Genomic DNA, 15,575 nt, shown 5'->3' with positions numbered 1-15,575 from the left:
TATAACAGAGGACTTATATTTTTGTGAGTAGTTTGTGATTATGATATCAGGTTGGTTGTGCTAATGACATTGTAATTGTTTTGTTTGCACAGAACTGATAGATATAGATATATTAAATTCACATGTTGTTCATGAAGTCAGCTGAAGCTCTGATGTCAGCTTGAAGTTCTAGTGTCAGTTCCAAGTCCTGATGTCAGCTTTAATTTCTGATTTCAGCTTTAATTTCTGATGGCAACTTCAAGTCCCGATGTCAGATTCAAGTCCTGATGTCACCTTCAATTCCTCATGTCAACTTCAAGTCCTGATGTCATCTCCAGAGTCATTCCTGCAGACTGAGAGCTCCTGGTAGATTGTGAGTATAGATGACGTTTTGTGTCTCACTGACAGTTACCAAATTTCGTTAGCTCTTTCTGATTTTTTCCCCTCTCCGTCGTCTCGATAACCTTGAAAGACTCGGGGGGGGGGGGGGGGGAGTTTATGAGTTTGATTTCAGCTTATCAGCTTTATTGGTAGCGTTGTGAGACTCAATGAGAGCTCATGAATTCCAAGCGACAGCTTATGAGTCCTAGCGGCAACGTATCAGTCTCAGCTAACAGCTTTGTGAGACTCGGTGGCAGCTTATTAACAGCGCTCTCAGCTTCTGACACGACAGCAGGCTGTGATCCGTGTTGACATCATGCACGTTTATTTCAGTCAGCCTATAAGCTTCAATGCCACCACCTTATTAGTCTCTGTTATCAGTAAACCCAAGTTGGTTTACTCGTTCATAGCGTATGAGTATCAAGGGCAGCTTGTGAGTCTTCATAACCCCTTGTGAGTCGAGGGCGACTTGTGAATATTGATTGTGTCCACTCAGCTTTGATTACGTCTGCTGGATGTTGGTGAAAGCTTTTTCCTCTGTGGCTGTGCCCGCCTTCAAGTGCTCTGGAAGTTTGTGAGTCAGGAGGATTCTTTGTGAGTCACATGGGTACATGTGAGTCTCCAGGGCACATGTGAGTCCCGAGGGCGTGAGTGAATCACGAGGACACTTGTGGATAGGGAAGCACTTGTGAATCACATGGACACGGGAGTCATGATGGCACCTGTGAATTGTGAGGACACCTGTGAATCACGAGGACACCAGTGAATCACGAGGACACTAGTGAATCACGAGGACACTTGAGGATCAAGAGGACACTTGTGGATCACGAGGACACTTGTGAGTCACCAGGGCACTTGTGAGTCAATGGGACACTTGATCGTGAAGGCACTTGTGACTCGCTTAGGCACCTGTACAAGACACGCGAGGACAGCTGTGACACATGGGGACACTTATGAGTCATGAGAGGCGCTTGTGAGTCACGCGGACGCTTGTGAGACACGAAAACTCAAGCGGATGTTACTGGAGCTTCAGTGAGCTTGAGTGACCTGAGCCCTCATATCTCTCACATGCTTGCTCTCAAGGACCTCTTTGTCCCCCAGGGTACTTGTGAGGAGTCAGAGACCATATTTATGGACCACATGGACATAAGTTCAACAACTCTGAGCCACATGACCAATCGTCAGTATAGAAACCAGGTCACATGAAAACTCGTTAACCACGTGACCACTTGCGACTCGCAGGGCTGGTTGTGAGTCCCACGAATTTACGTGTCGTGACTAAGTGTGTCACATATAATATTCATCACAAGGACAGGTTTTAAGTGACTTTGACACTTAAGAGTCTCCTCCATTTGTGATGCATGAAGGACGCCTGTGAGTCACGTGGACATTTGTGATACACCTCGGTACTAGTGTTACCTTTTTATCTTGTGAGTCACCTTGTCACTTCTGAGTCATCTAGACTTGATACATTAGTGCACTTGACTCGCTCAGCTGATCTCTTGTGACTCTAGGATTCAGGTGAGTCACGTTTGACATCCTACATCCGGACACTTGTTGAGTCGCCTAGATTCTTGCGAACTACCTGGACACTTGTGAGTCGCCTGAATTATTGTCATACGATTAGGGACTTGTGAGTCACATGGACACATGAGTCGCTTGGACTCTTGTGCATCCCGTGGTCCCTTGTGAGACACCGACTCATGATAGATATGGGCTTGGTGAGTCTCCTGGAGACAGTTGAGTCACGTGCGCTTGTGAGGTACCTGGACTCTTGTAATACGCCTTGGCACGTGTGAGTCACTAGGACACTTGCGTCAGCCAGACTATTGTGAGTCACTTGGAGTAAATTAATGTGCGCATGTTACTGGACACTTTTGAGTCATTTAAATCGTTTTGAGTCATTTGGGCACACAAGCCACCTGGACACTTATGAGGCACACGAACACCAAGATAATGTGGAAGCTTATGAGTAATGTGGATACGATAGTTTTTGTGAGTTTATGTGTGGATTTGAGTCATGTGAACAGATCTACGTAAGCAAAGGTATTGTGAGTTGTATTTTGGTTCTTGTACGTCATGTGCGCACTTTTGAGTCAAACATGAGCATATGTGGATTACTTGGACACTTTAAGAGCAGCACGAACACTTGAAAAATATAAGAAAATGTATGGACTCATGTGAGTTACACAGGTACATACGTGTCACCTGGACAGTGGTGAGTAGTGTCTCGAGCAGAGACATGTCACTCGTAGAAAGTTTCGTGTATGTGAGCATTTTTGAGTCTTGTGCGTATGAGCCACAGAAAACTTCATCACATAAACATCAGTGAGTCACATGGTGCGTTATTGGTCACAGAGACTCCAAATGGGTTGCTCCGAGGCAGTCATGTGTGTCGTAGGCGCCTATGAATTGCCTTTTGAGTCATTTTGAACCCATTTTTTATGTCATATCTACTCTTGTGAGCCATTAAAGTTACTCAGGGAACTCGAGTTTACATTGAGCTCGGTGAGATGTAATAGGATTTGAGCGGTGCAGCGGAATATTCGATTCATATCCCAGCTCGTGAGCGTACTTTGTGAATCTTGATATGCGAGTCACATTTATAAGCTGTGTGAGGGAGGGCGACTGGACTGGACTGGGCGATGTTGGAGAGCTGTGTTGTGTTCAGCCAGTCTGGTCGCAGTGGGGGAAGTGAGAGCTGCCTTTGTGAGTGGGGGAAGCACAGGGAGAGCGGTCTGCCGTACGGGCTGTGTAAGTACGTATGCGTTGGGCAAGGTTAGGGTGTAAAAAGATTAAAAGCAGAATTACGACGTTTAAGAAAAGCTACCTGAGAATCACTTATAAAGCTGTGCGTTAAGGGGAAAGGGAGGGGGAGCCGGCGGAGTAGGATGCGCGGATGTATTTCTGGGGGGTTGGTGGCGCGCGGTTGTTGTGTGTGGTGAGTGTGAGAGAGTTGTGAGAGCGGCGGCGGCGGTGGTGGTGGTGGTGGTGGTGTGGTGAGTGAGGAAGGGGGTCGATAAGCCTCTGGCCGGAGTGGGCCCGGAGCCAAGAGCCGTAAAGAGCCGCGCGCCGCGCTGCTCCTCCACTCTGGCTCCGGCTCTCTGAACCTCCTCCTCCGCCGGGCTCCACCCCTCCCTCACTCCTTCCCCCCACCTTACTAACCCCCTCCCTCCCTCCCTCCCTCCCTCCTCGTCGCTCTAACCACCACTCTCTCTCCACTCGCTCGCTCGGCCAACTCGCGGACTCACTCGCTGGCTCTTTTCTGCTCGCTCTCTATTGCCGCCGTCTGGCTCGGAGCGCGGCCGTGCGTGCGTGCGTTTGTTCGAAAAGTCGCACTGGGGAGACCCGACTCTACTCAGCATATTCTTCGCGCCCAGGCTGTGTTGTGTCCGCATATTCGGGGGGCTCTGTGTTCCGGAGTGCAGCGGGCGTGACCTTGGTGCTTCGGCACGTATTTCGAGCCGAATTAGAGGAGTTTTTAATGCCGATGGGATTGTGTAGTGATGTGATGTTTACCTGTATCTGGGATCTACCGCTTGTGAGGAGGACCACCACCACCACCACGTCATACCGGGGTCCGTGACGGGAACCAGCCGAGGTGAGTGTTTTTCACAAGACTCGGGGGTGTTGTGTGTGTGTGTTTGTGTTGCGGGGGATGGCGCAACACTTTACTCAAGGCGATGGACGTCCCCGTTTGTGATCCGGGCGATTATTATGATTATTATTATTGTTTTTTTTTGTGACGGTGTTAATTATTGTATTATGAAGGTGGAGCGAGCGTCAGTGTGATGCACAGAACTGATTATTTCCTGACTACTTTTTTTTTCGAGATTGTTTTGGTGTTAATGATGTGCGGTGTTATTATGGTACATTGTTTTTTTTTTCATTTTTTTATTTGTGGTTATTATGAGAACTTTTAGTTGATGGATGTTATCATGCCCGCGGTGTCGTTGCTGTGTTTGTACAGTGTTTTTGTGTTGATGTTTGCGTGACCTTGTATTTCGTCATCGTATTTGTGTTCTATAATCTTGTATTTGTGTTGTGGTGTCGCACCTGTCGTTTGCCACCGTGTTTTTGTTGTGTTTGTGATTTGTGTTATCGTCTTGTGTTTACTGTGTCGTGTTTTTGTGTTTGTTCCTGTATGATAATATTGTTTTGTTTTGATGTTCTTCGCTGTGTTTTGTTTTGACGTTGTTTACATGTTTGTATTACATTGGTCTTTTATGTTATTTTGGAATAATTGAGTTGCAGTGAGTTTGTTGTCTTGTTTACAGTATTGTTTTGATGATGACATCATTGTTGTTGGCCACTTTTGATTTATGATATTAAGCTTGTTTACATTCTGGTATTTTTACACTTTTGAGCTACCATTTTCTATTCTTGTCATCATTTTTAGTTAATTTACCATGTTTGTACAGTCAAGTTTGTGTTATGTTGACCTTGTGAATATGTTTTTGATTGAGTTATAGAAATTTGAGTCTTCGTTTTGCTGTGTTGTCAACCTGTGTTATTTAATACTGGATTTATTTTGGATGCATTATTAGTTGTAAATGATTGTGCTATTTTTGTCATTATGGTATTTAAATTTTCATGAGTTTTTCTATTTGTTTTTTACTGTTATGCACACTTTATATATTGACCTTGTGTTATCATATATTATTAACCATAGTGTTACATTGTTTTACTTGTATTTGTTATATGAATGGTTGTGTTTGTATGGCATTTCTTCAAGTTTTATCCTTTAGTTGTGTGTTGTCATCATGTTATCAGTGCTCTGTTATCTTATTTGTGTTTGTTGTCGATGTTATTTATTTTTCCATAGTGTTTATAGTTAGTTTTGCCAGGTCCTTTTTCTTGTCATGTTTGTCCTTTGAATTTCTTATTTGTGTTTACCAGCAGTTGTTATCTTGTTTGCGTCGTTTGTGACATTACGCATCTGTTGTTACTTGGTCATGTGTTAGGAGGTTTTTGATGTTTGATAATTTTTGTGTACTCATATTTTGTGAGGTCAGTTTCATCATCATTTAGAATTGTTTTAATTTCTTTGAAATATTTTTGTGTTGCATATTGTTTATATATATCTCCCGTAATATCTGTCGAGTGTTATCATGTTTGTTACAGTTTGTATTACCAGCGATCTCTCCTCTTTTTTTTTTATGACATCATGAAGGTGTTATTTCATCTTCTGGTATCTGTCACTGTCATTGATGTGTTATCATACCTTGCTGTCGTAATTATCGTAGTGCGTTGCATTATCAGGTGTAGTTTGTTATCCTAATTTTGTTGATATCATCTTTGGTTTTTGTCTTTGGCTTGTCAACTGTGTCATGTTATATTTGTTTTATTTATTGTCTGATGATTTAAAGCGCTTAGCTAAATTCTTAATCCTTTTGCCTCGAATAATTCTCATATACTGTAATGGGAAGAATTTTATTTGATATATATATATATATATATATATATATATATATATATATATATATATATATATATATATATATATCCTAACTCTAAACTCATATATACACTTTGTGTATGTGTTTTCTTCCCTTGTGTTTCTCAATGAGTTCGTTGTTGTAACACCTGTTTATTGAATTCATAATTTCATTTCATCGTTATACGTGACGGAGTCTCTTCTGCTTGTAATGCTTTGTTATGTATTCCACATTCTTAGTGCTAAATGTATGTCGTGGTTATGCTGTTAACATGACAGTGTTGCCAAGCCCGAGGTGTTATATTCTCATTTCATGTTGACATTCACTGGATTTTGTTCAGATGGTTTGATGGTTGTAAGTCTTGTGTTGTTTCATTTCTGGAAGGTGTTTTACTTTTACATTTATTGCATATTGTTCATGCAATGCTTTTGTTTTGTGTTGCCATATTAGGGTTGTTCCAGTCTGATTACTGTATTTGCATTTTTCTTACGAAGTACACGTTGTATTTTTTTGTTTACTTTTATATTATTCATGTTTTTTGTTGCTAGGTTAGTGTTGCTGTCATGATCATGATGTGCATCGTGTCTTGAGGTATTTTATTACTTTGTTTTTGCTTATATTGTAGTTGTATATTACCATTTTTTTCTGTAATTATTGTGTTATAGATAATATTCTCGTCTCACGTATGTTGTATTGTGGGGTTGTGTCTGTACTGTGTGCTCATTAAGGTCGGGTATGTTAGTCCTCAGGATCTCTTATGTTTTTGTTGGTGTTTGTTGTTTACGTTTTGTTTTCGTCGTGTTATTATGTGTTTTGTTGTATAGTTCCATCTATTTTATGGTCATGTTTGTTTTCATAATTTATTTTTTCTACTCTGAAATTTTGTGTTATTATGCCAGCCGAGTTACGTTGTAAACGAGGCATTGCTTTGTGTTTCCTTTCTCTTGATTGTGTTTCACTATCATGTGTGTTTGATGATATACATTTTCATCATTGTGTTGCTTATATGTGGATCATTTAAATTTTTTTTTGTTTTATTTTGCTTCCATGTTTGTCTCACGTTATTTATATTGATGGTATTATCATCAGGAGCATGTCATTTGTGTTATCATTTTTGTTTTCATGTTTTGGTTATGTTGTATATTATTTTTCATAACGCGAAGTTTGAGATGTCTGTCAGGTGTTTGTTGTTTATTGTGTTGGTAAATCTTTCCTTTACTTGTTATGTATTGTCATGTTTATGTTGCGTTTGTACGGCTCAATAAATGCGATGTTTTGAATTTACGTGCTCGTTATTTTCTTTGTGATCACATGATCGACTGATTGCAGGTGGCTTTGTGTTGCTTCCTTATTTCATATATTATCAAATACTTTGTTTTCTCATTGTTTTGATTTTAGTTTGTGGTCATTTTGTTCTTTTTTAAGGTTTCTGTTGTCACTTTTGTGCTGTTCTCGTGTTGGTTATGAACATTATGTGTGGATATAGTTGCAATGATTATTATGTGTTTTATCATAATAACTACGCTATTGCTTCCGGTGTGTGTGTGTGTGTGTGTGTGTGTGTGTGTGTGTGTGTGTGTTATTGATCAACGCTGGAATGCCTCTAGTGTTTGTCTTTTATGTGTTTCTTGTTTTTGTTTTTGTTTTTTTCGTGTGTCCTTGACAGTCTTTTCGCGCTCTTGGCTGCCACAGGTCATTCACCTTACCTGATATTATGGCGTAATATGATTCTTCTTCGTCACTTAGATCCATTTGACCTTGTTCCACCGTGGAGCGGATATATATATATATATATATATATATATATATATATATATATATATATATATATATATATATATATATTTTGCTTTGGTTTGTCTGGGTGTCACTCGGTCTTGTATATATTTATATATATACATATCTTTTTTTCCGTCCGTTATCATATACATATTTATGAGGGTCGGTCCGCAGGTTGTTTTGAACACTTGAAAAGTGAAGTTACCACTGCGACTGGGGACGTGGGTGGGAGGGGGTGTGGGGAGGGAAAAAATGGGAAGAGGCGGGGGAGGGGGAGAAGGGGAGTTGTACACACACGAGTCCACACACACACACACACACACACACACACACACACACACACACACACACACACAGTCATTGGCAGGTGAGGCGGTGATCTGAAGGATCCTGAATACGCAAGGTGGGTGGGTTGGGGGTGTGTAGGAGAGAGAGAGAGAGAGAGAGAGAGAGAGAGAGAGAGAGAGAGAGAGAGAGAGAGAGAGAGAGAGAGAAGGGGGGGGGAGTCGCCACCACGCTTCGCCATACGCAGGAGGGGAGGTGCACCGGGGTTGGGGGGCGGTTCCCATGTCTTCCTACCGTCGGAAGATTATGAGTGAGACTTGGTGCGAAAATTGTCGTCTTTTCACGTGACGTGTTATGAGGGTTGGCCGGTGTTTTTGAAAGAGTTAGAACACCGTTGTGCTTGTCATATGAGAGCACTTGTAATGATCGTAGAACACTTGTTTTGTCATGTGAGAGCGCTTGTAGTGTTCGTAGAACACAGATGTTTTGTAATGATATTAGGACATTGTTGTGTTATTATGTAATGATATTTGAACGCTTATGATATTAACGCTATTTTAGTATAACGATATTAGAAAACTTGTATTGTATGAGAATACAATTGAACTGATATGATATTACTGAGCTGGAAGTGTTTCCCCAGGTGTAAATTTTTTCTTCTTTTGACAAATCAGTCGTCAATTTTGTCTGTACGATTGTTGCTGAATGTGTCGATGTGTAATTGTGTTCACGTTGGTGTTGTTATCTTCAGCATGTGGCAACGTGGTGTGTATTATCTTATCACCTGTAGACCTGTGATACCCTGTATCTTTGCTACCATCATCTTGTGGCCACGTGGTGTATGTTGTCTTATCATCAGCCTGTGGCCACGTGGTGTATGTTGTCTTATCATCAGCTTGTGGCCACGTGGTGTATATTGTCTTATCATCAGCTTGTGGCCACGTGCTGTATGTTGTCATATCATCAGCTTGTGGCCACGTGCTGTATGTTGTCATATCATCAGCTTGTGGTCACGTGGTGTGGTCTTATCATCAGCTTGTGGTCACATGGTGTATGTTGTCTTATCATAAGCTTGTGGCCACATGCTATGGGTTGTTTTATCATGGGCTTGTGGTCAAGTGGTGTCTGTTGTCTTATCATCACTTGTGGCCACGTGGTGTCTGTTGTCTTATCATCACTTGTGGCCACGTGGTGTCTGTTGTCTTATCATCACTTGTGGCCACGTGGTGTCTGTTGTCTTATCATAAGTTGTGGTCACGTGGTGTATGTTGTCTCAACTGGACACATGATATCCTGTGTCTGTAACATGCTTGTTGTGCTGTGTTTGTTGTCTTGCCTTACCAGTATTTGTCTTTGTGTTTGTGATATCAAAGCTGTGTGATGTTGCGTTATCGTGTAAGTGCTTTTATCCTTATCTTATCGTTATCTTATCAGCCCTATCTGCAGTGCGTTGTCGTGACAACAAATGTTTCTTATCAGTAGTACACTCTGACGTGTATTTGTTAAATTGTCGTCTGCATTTTATATATATATATATATATATATATATATATATATATATATATATATATATATATATATATATATATATATATTCCTATGAGTTCACGGGGAAAATGAAACACGATAAGTTCCCATGTGCACTTTCGTGCAATAATCACTTCATCAGAGTAGACACAAGAGATAAATATGACAGTCAGTTGATATACAATGAAGAGACATAGCTAGGACGCCACATGGTAAACATGCGATTGTCCAAGACAGACAACGAGCGTATCATAAACTTATTATGTGGACAAGAAGGTAAATTGTTTACACCTTTTATCAACAATAAAACTATCCAATTTGTGTAAACCTTCATGAATATTAAGATTATAATTTTTTGTGTGTTTAATGATAGAAGATTCAATGATATTTCTCGTGGTACTGGAGTTAGAGTTAATGACTGAGATGGCGTTACTCCAGTCAATAGAATTATATTTTTTAACGTGATTAAACAAGGCATTTGATTCTTGTCCCGTTCTTATACTATAGTATATACTAGATTATACTATATTTGTGTTGCTTAAATCTAACAGAAAGATCCTTACCAGTCTGCCCAACATAAAACTTATTACAATTTCTGCATGACACTTTATAGATGCACCCAGGAGAATTTTCTGGTGAGTTCCTGATTAAGATATTCCTTATAGTATTATTGTTGTTGAAGGCAACATTTACATTAAAGGATATATATATATATATATATATATATATATATATATATATATATATATATATATATATATTTCTTTTTTCTTTCAAACTATTCGCCATTTCCCGCGTTAGCGTTAAGAACAGAGGACTGAGCCTTTGAGGGATTATTCTCGCCTGGCCCCCTTCTCTTTTCCTTCTTTTGGAAAATAAAAAAAAAAAACGAGAAAAGGAATTCCAGCCCCCGCTCCCTCTCCTTTTAGTCGCCTTCTACGACACGCAGGGAATACGTGGGAAGTATTCGTTCTCCCCTATCCCCAGGGATAATATATATATATATATATATATATATATATATATATATATATATATATATATATATATATATATACACGTCTCTAGTTCGGTCTTATATGTATCTGTTTGAAGAATTTTGATGATTATCGTTGATCTGAACTTATTTCCTGTTCAGCGTATCTAGCACAAAATGTTGATACTCGTCTCACCAAGAAGGTGTACAACGGGTTAACGTAGAGCCGTGTACGTCAGTGTAGTACATCCGGGAGGATCTCACTGCGTCAGGCGGTGTTTGTGGCACGGGAGTGGATGTGGTTGTGGTGGTGATGGTGGGAGACAGAGACTGTGGGAGATGATGATGGTGTCCGGGCATGGGAGACGTTTTGGTTCGTGCCTGTGTAAATACCCCCCCCTCCCCTCCTCCCCCCTCGCGGCACTACAACACGACACGACGCCACGCACTCATGACCACGTCTCGTTGCTGAAACTCCCATGAGCACGACGGCTACTGCCACCGAACACGACGAGAGCACACGGACTCATAGGTCGTGCTCTGGTGGTTGACGTGTGGAGTCAAGGGTGTCGTTTTGTCTCCGTTGGAAGACGCTCACTGGCGTGTATGTGTTGAAGGTGAGGGGGGAGTGGAGAGATTTGACCTGCCCTCTCTACCAGGTCAAGACCCGCTGCAGCAGAAGCTCTACATCCCCCCCACACACGAGACTAATCCCTCTTTAATCTCCGCCACTCCATCCCACTCGTCCTTCCCCATTCCACTGATCTCACTCCCTCCCAGCCACCTCTCACTCTACACACCATTCCTCCCTTCCATCCTGCTGTTCACCACTGTGCTTCTCTCTACACTTACTACCTCCTTCCTTCCTTCCTTCCATGTACATCATCGGAACGACTTATTGTAATCCACCTCACCTCCGTGTGCATTCCTTCTCATCCTCCATATGCACGTCACTACCTCCCTCCCTGACACTCATATCTGGGGTTCCCCGTGTCGCAACGAGCCAAGTTATCCAGACTTGTGGTCCTCGGGTCTTCCAGGTTCTGTGTATCTGGAATGATTGCCCCGAGGAGTGATGGGTCCTTGTAGGGGTGGTGGTAAGGGTGGGGGTACTATACATTCTTTTTTTCTTTCAACAAGATTTCTGGTAATTTCAGGTTGTGTTTTTTTACGTAGCTGTTCTGTCCCTGCTTATGTTGAAGAACTGTTTACTGTCTACGTCATCAAGCTGGTTTAAAAAAAAAAAACTTGATTTTTGTGATCGGCTCACACCGTCACTCTTCTCTCTTCCTTGATGGACAAATTAAAGTAAGGCCTTTAGCCTTTTTCCCTGTAACCCACCATCCTTAATTCCTGCACCAATCTTTGCTTCCTTCCTCTGTGTGTGTGTGTGTGTGTGTGTGTGTGTGTGGTCGTGCATCTATATTTACTGTAGATGTTTCGGTCGAGCGGGTGTGTACATGTTCTTCCCTCGCTGGTGACCTTGAGACGCGCTACAGAAACAAAGAACAACAACAACTACTACTGCTGCTGCTGCTGCATCCCCTCACACAAAGCATACCCCCCCCCCCCCCCACACACACACACACACACACACACACAGTAAGGACAGGAGATATTCCCGTCCTCTTGTCAGGTCAGGCACAGGTCACCGACCTACTCACAACCAACCTCAGCACCTGGACGGGTGCGGGTCATGTATGCACCGGCGGCGGCGGCGGCGGGGGAGGGAGGCATCATCCTTGAGAAACGTTTCCTACCCAACTTTTTTCTCGGCTGGGTCTTGGCTGGGGTGTGCCGGGCGAGCGGGCGAGGTGTCCGGTGCCGCACGTGGGGGCTGAGCGATGAGCCCGCCGTCATTAACATGCGGGTTGGCACCGCAGGCGGTGTGTGTGTGTGTGTGTGTGTGTGTGTGTGTAGTAGGGGGTCGGGTGGCTCGGGGAGGTGGCTGCAGCAGCAGCAAAACATAGACCCGTGGGAGTTGTCTCTCCCACAGGCACACCACTGCTCTTAGTGATCCACACACACACACACACGCACACACACACACACACACACACACACACACACACACACACACTCTCTCTCTCTCTCTCTCTCTCTCTCTCTCTCTCTCTCTCTCTCTCTCGCTTAACACGCGCACATCGCCTTCATGTGGTCGTGAGGAAGAAGTCGAGGAGGAGGTTAGAGACGTGACGAACGCGGGGAGTGTACGGCTGTTCCACGGTGGAGGAGGGCAGGCAAAGGTTCCCCACGTGTGTGTGTGTGTGTGTGTGTGTGTGTGTGTGTGTGTGGGGAGCCTCGCTACCGTCTGGTCCAAGCGGCTGGCGGCCCATTTTCCGCTACCATCGGCCGATTGAAGGTCGGGGCAACAGGTCCATCACTTTTAAAACCCGACCCAACTTTAATATGTTTCCCCTCATTTTTTTTTTATCTGGTAATGGAGGCCAGACGTATGTGTGTACATCAGCAGTCATGGCATGGGAGAGGGGTCTTAATGATGACAATACCCTGTCATTTCATGGGGGGGGGTGGGGGGGGCTTATTGATGACAACATCTGTCATGGTATACGTGGGGGGGGGGGTTCTTAATGATGACAACACGTGAAGTACACTATCACAGTGGCCAGGTCTGCACTCGCTACCCCGTGTAGACAAAGATCCTCATATGATAAGTAAACGATGGTATGATACACACACATGTTGGTATGGTACGGACAGATCAGATGATGGTATGATACACACACATGTTGGTATGGTACGGACAGATCAGATGATGGTATGGTGCGCACACATGTTGGTATGATACACACACGTGCTGGTATGGTACGGACAGATCAGATGATGGTATGGTGCGCGCACATGTTGGTATGGTACACACACATGTTGGTATGGTACGGACAGATCAGATGATGGTATGGTGCGCACACATGTTGGTATGGTACACACACGTGCTGGTATGGTACGGACAGATCAGATGATGGTATCATACACACACATGTTGGTATGGTACGGACAGATCAGATGATGGTATGGTACACACACATGTTGGTATGGTACGGACAGATCAGATGATGGTATGGTGCGCACACATGTTGGTATGGTACACACACGTGCTGGTATAATACGGACAGATCAGATGATGGTATCATACACACACGTTGGTATGGTACGGACAAATCAGATGATGGTATGGTACACACACATGTTGCTATGGTACGGACAGAGCAGGTGATGGTATGGTGCGCACACATGCTGGTATGGTACACACACGTGCTGGTATGGTACGAACAGATCAGATGATGGTACACACACGTTCGTATGGTACATGCGAATGATGGTGTGGTACACACAACTCTTGGTATGGTACAGACAAATGATGGTATGGTCATTTATTTTTTCTACAAATGTCAATATGGCACACACAAATGGTAGTGTGGTACAAACAAGTGTTGGTATGACACACCCGCATGATAGCATGGAGCAAACAAATGATATACTACTCACACAAATGTCAGCATGGTACAGACAGATGCTGGTGTAGTACGAAGATATACCTTAATGGTGTAGTCACCCTTTTGAACCAGACGATGTACCGGTGTCATCACGTGATGTCAACATACAGTGTCACGGGTGTAGGCAGAGGTGTGGGGGGGGGGGGAGGTCATCCTTCCCCGGGTGTTGACGGAAGACCGTTGACCTTCACAGGTCATTAGGTTAGAGCTCATCTCCCGCCACAACTCGCCTTCCTCACCTCACATGAAAAAGCTTGCGTCTAGAAAAACCTGATGACTTCCCCCCCGCGCTGTTTGCGTAATAGGGCCGGACACTTGACGGAAGGTGGCAAGAAGCGTAAGATTCCTCCTGGTCGTGGTAATTCACGTTTTTTTTTTTCCTATCATTACTGCGTTTTTTTTTTTCTTTTATCGGAGGATTGACACGGTGTTTAAAGGCGAGTTGTAGGGAGACAATAACGAGGGTTGGGTGGGAGCGAGGAGGACGGTAGGGGGGGATACCACACGCAGCCTGACCTCCGTGTTTACACTGGGAGTAAAAAAAAAAAAATGCTATTGACGTGTGTGTGTGTGTGTGTGTGTGTGTGTGTGTGTGTGTGGTTAATATCATCAGCCGGTCTGAGGGAGGGCCTCAGGCAGGACGTTCTGGAGAGGGAGTGAAAGACCAGCTGGAGGTTGAGGGAGTGGAGGACGAGCTGCAGGTTGAGGGAGTGGAGGACCAGGTGGAGGGTGAGGGGGTGGAGGACGAGCCAATAGTTGGTGTGTAGCTGTTGTTTGTTGTGTGGCAGCGGTGTAAACATAGTGGCCAGCTGGCTCCCCGAGTCCGGGGTGTTGTTGTCCAGCTGGGAGGTACCCTAGTGTGTTGTCATCCAGCTGGGAGGTAACCTAGTGTGTTGTCGTCCAGCTGGGAGGTAACCTAGTGTGTTGTCGTCCAGCTGGGAGGTACCCTAGTGTGTTGTCATCCAGCTGGGAGGTAACCTAGTGTGTTGTCGTCCAGCTGGGAGGTAACCTAGTGTGTTGTCATTCTGATGAGAGGTATTCTTGCGTGATGTCGTTGTGGTGGGAGGTAGTATGGTGTGTTGTCGTTGTGGTGGGAGGTAGTATGGTGTGTTGTCGTTGTGGTGGGAGGTAGCATGGTGTGTTGTGGTGGGAGGTAGTATGGTGTGTTGTGGTGGGAGGTAGTATGGTGTGTTGTGGTGGAAGGTAGCATGGTGTGTTGTCGTTGTGGTGGAAGGTAGCATGGTGTGTTGTCGTTGTGGTGGGAGGTAGCATGGTGTGTTGTCGTTGTGGTAGGAGGTAGCATGGCGTGTTGTCGTTGTGGTGGGAGGTAGTATGGTGTGTTGTCGGTGTGGTGGGAGGTAGCATGGTGTGTTGTGCTTCAGGATGTGTCATCGTCCATTAGAATGACGTACCGTCGTCCTTCAAGGGTCTGACGTGTCGTTGCCCTAGCGAGAAGCGACGTGAGAAGTGCGTTGTGGTTTCGGTGTGAGCCTGATGTGTCGTCGTTAAGCGAATCCGCCCTAAACGTCGGCCGTTCCATAGAAAACGGGAGGTGGGCTGCGGACCCTGGCTGGCCGGGTGACGCTCTGATGTAACCCCTCTTGCCAGAACCGTCCCCGGTGAACCCCCTGTCTGGGGCTCAACCTGAGCACTCACCACGCAGCCGGGGCCGTGGCACGAACCGGGACCGGTCCA

At 44.1% G+C, this 15,575-nt stretch overlaps 1 protein-coding gene across 11 annotated transcripts in view; it reads left to right on the top strand.

Annotated features, from left to right (window-relative positions):
- LOC139758043 (uncharacterized) overlaps positions 1–15,575 on the top strand; it is a 77,092-nt gene that overhangs the window by 11,871 nt on the left and 49,646 nt on the right. For 4 of the 11 annotated variants that reach the window (XM_071679062.1, XM_071679058.1, XM_071679059.1 and 1 more), the window contains exon 2: positions 217–352. The exons of 3 other annotated variants lie outside the window; for them this stretch is intronic. The gene's annotated coding sequence lies outside the window, so the exon portion shown is untranslated. Of the gene's footprint in view, positions 1–216; positions 353–3,007; positions 3,119–3,276; positions 3,962–15,575 lie in introns of those variants that run through there. 4 more of the 11 variants (XM_071679064.1, XM_071679066.1, XM_071679063.1 and 1 more) reach the window with 4 other exon arrangements.

The sequence above is a fragment of the Panulirus ornatus genome, chromosome 29, assembly GCF_036320965.1.
Source record: "Panulirus ornatus isolate Po-2019 chromosome 29, ASM3632096v1, whole genome shotgun sequence".
NCBI lineage: Eukaryota > Metazoa > Arthropoda > Malacostraca > Decapoda > Palinuridae > Panulirus > Panulirus ornatus.
The sequence above is the reverse complement of the archived record's forward strand: the minus strand, read 5'-3'. Positions and strand labels throughout refer to the sequence as shown.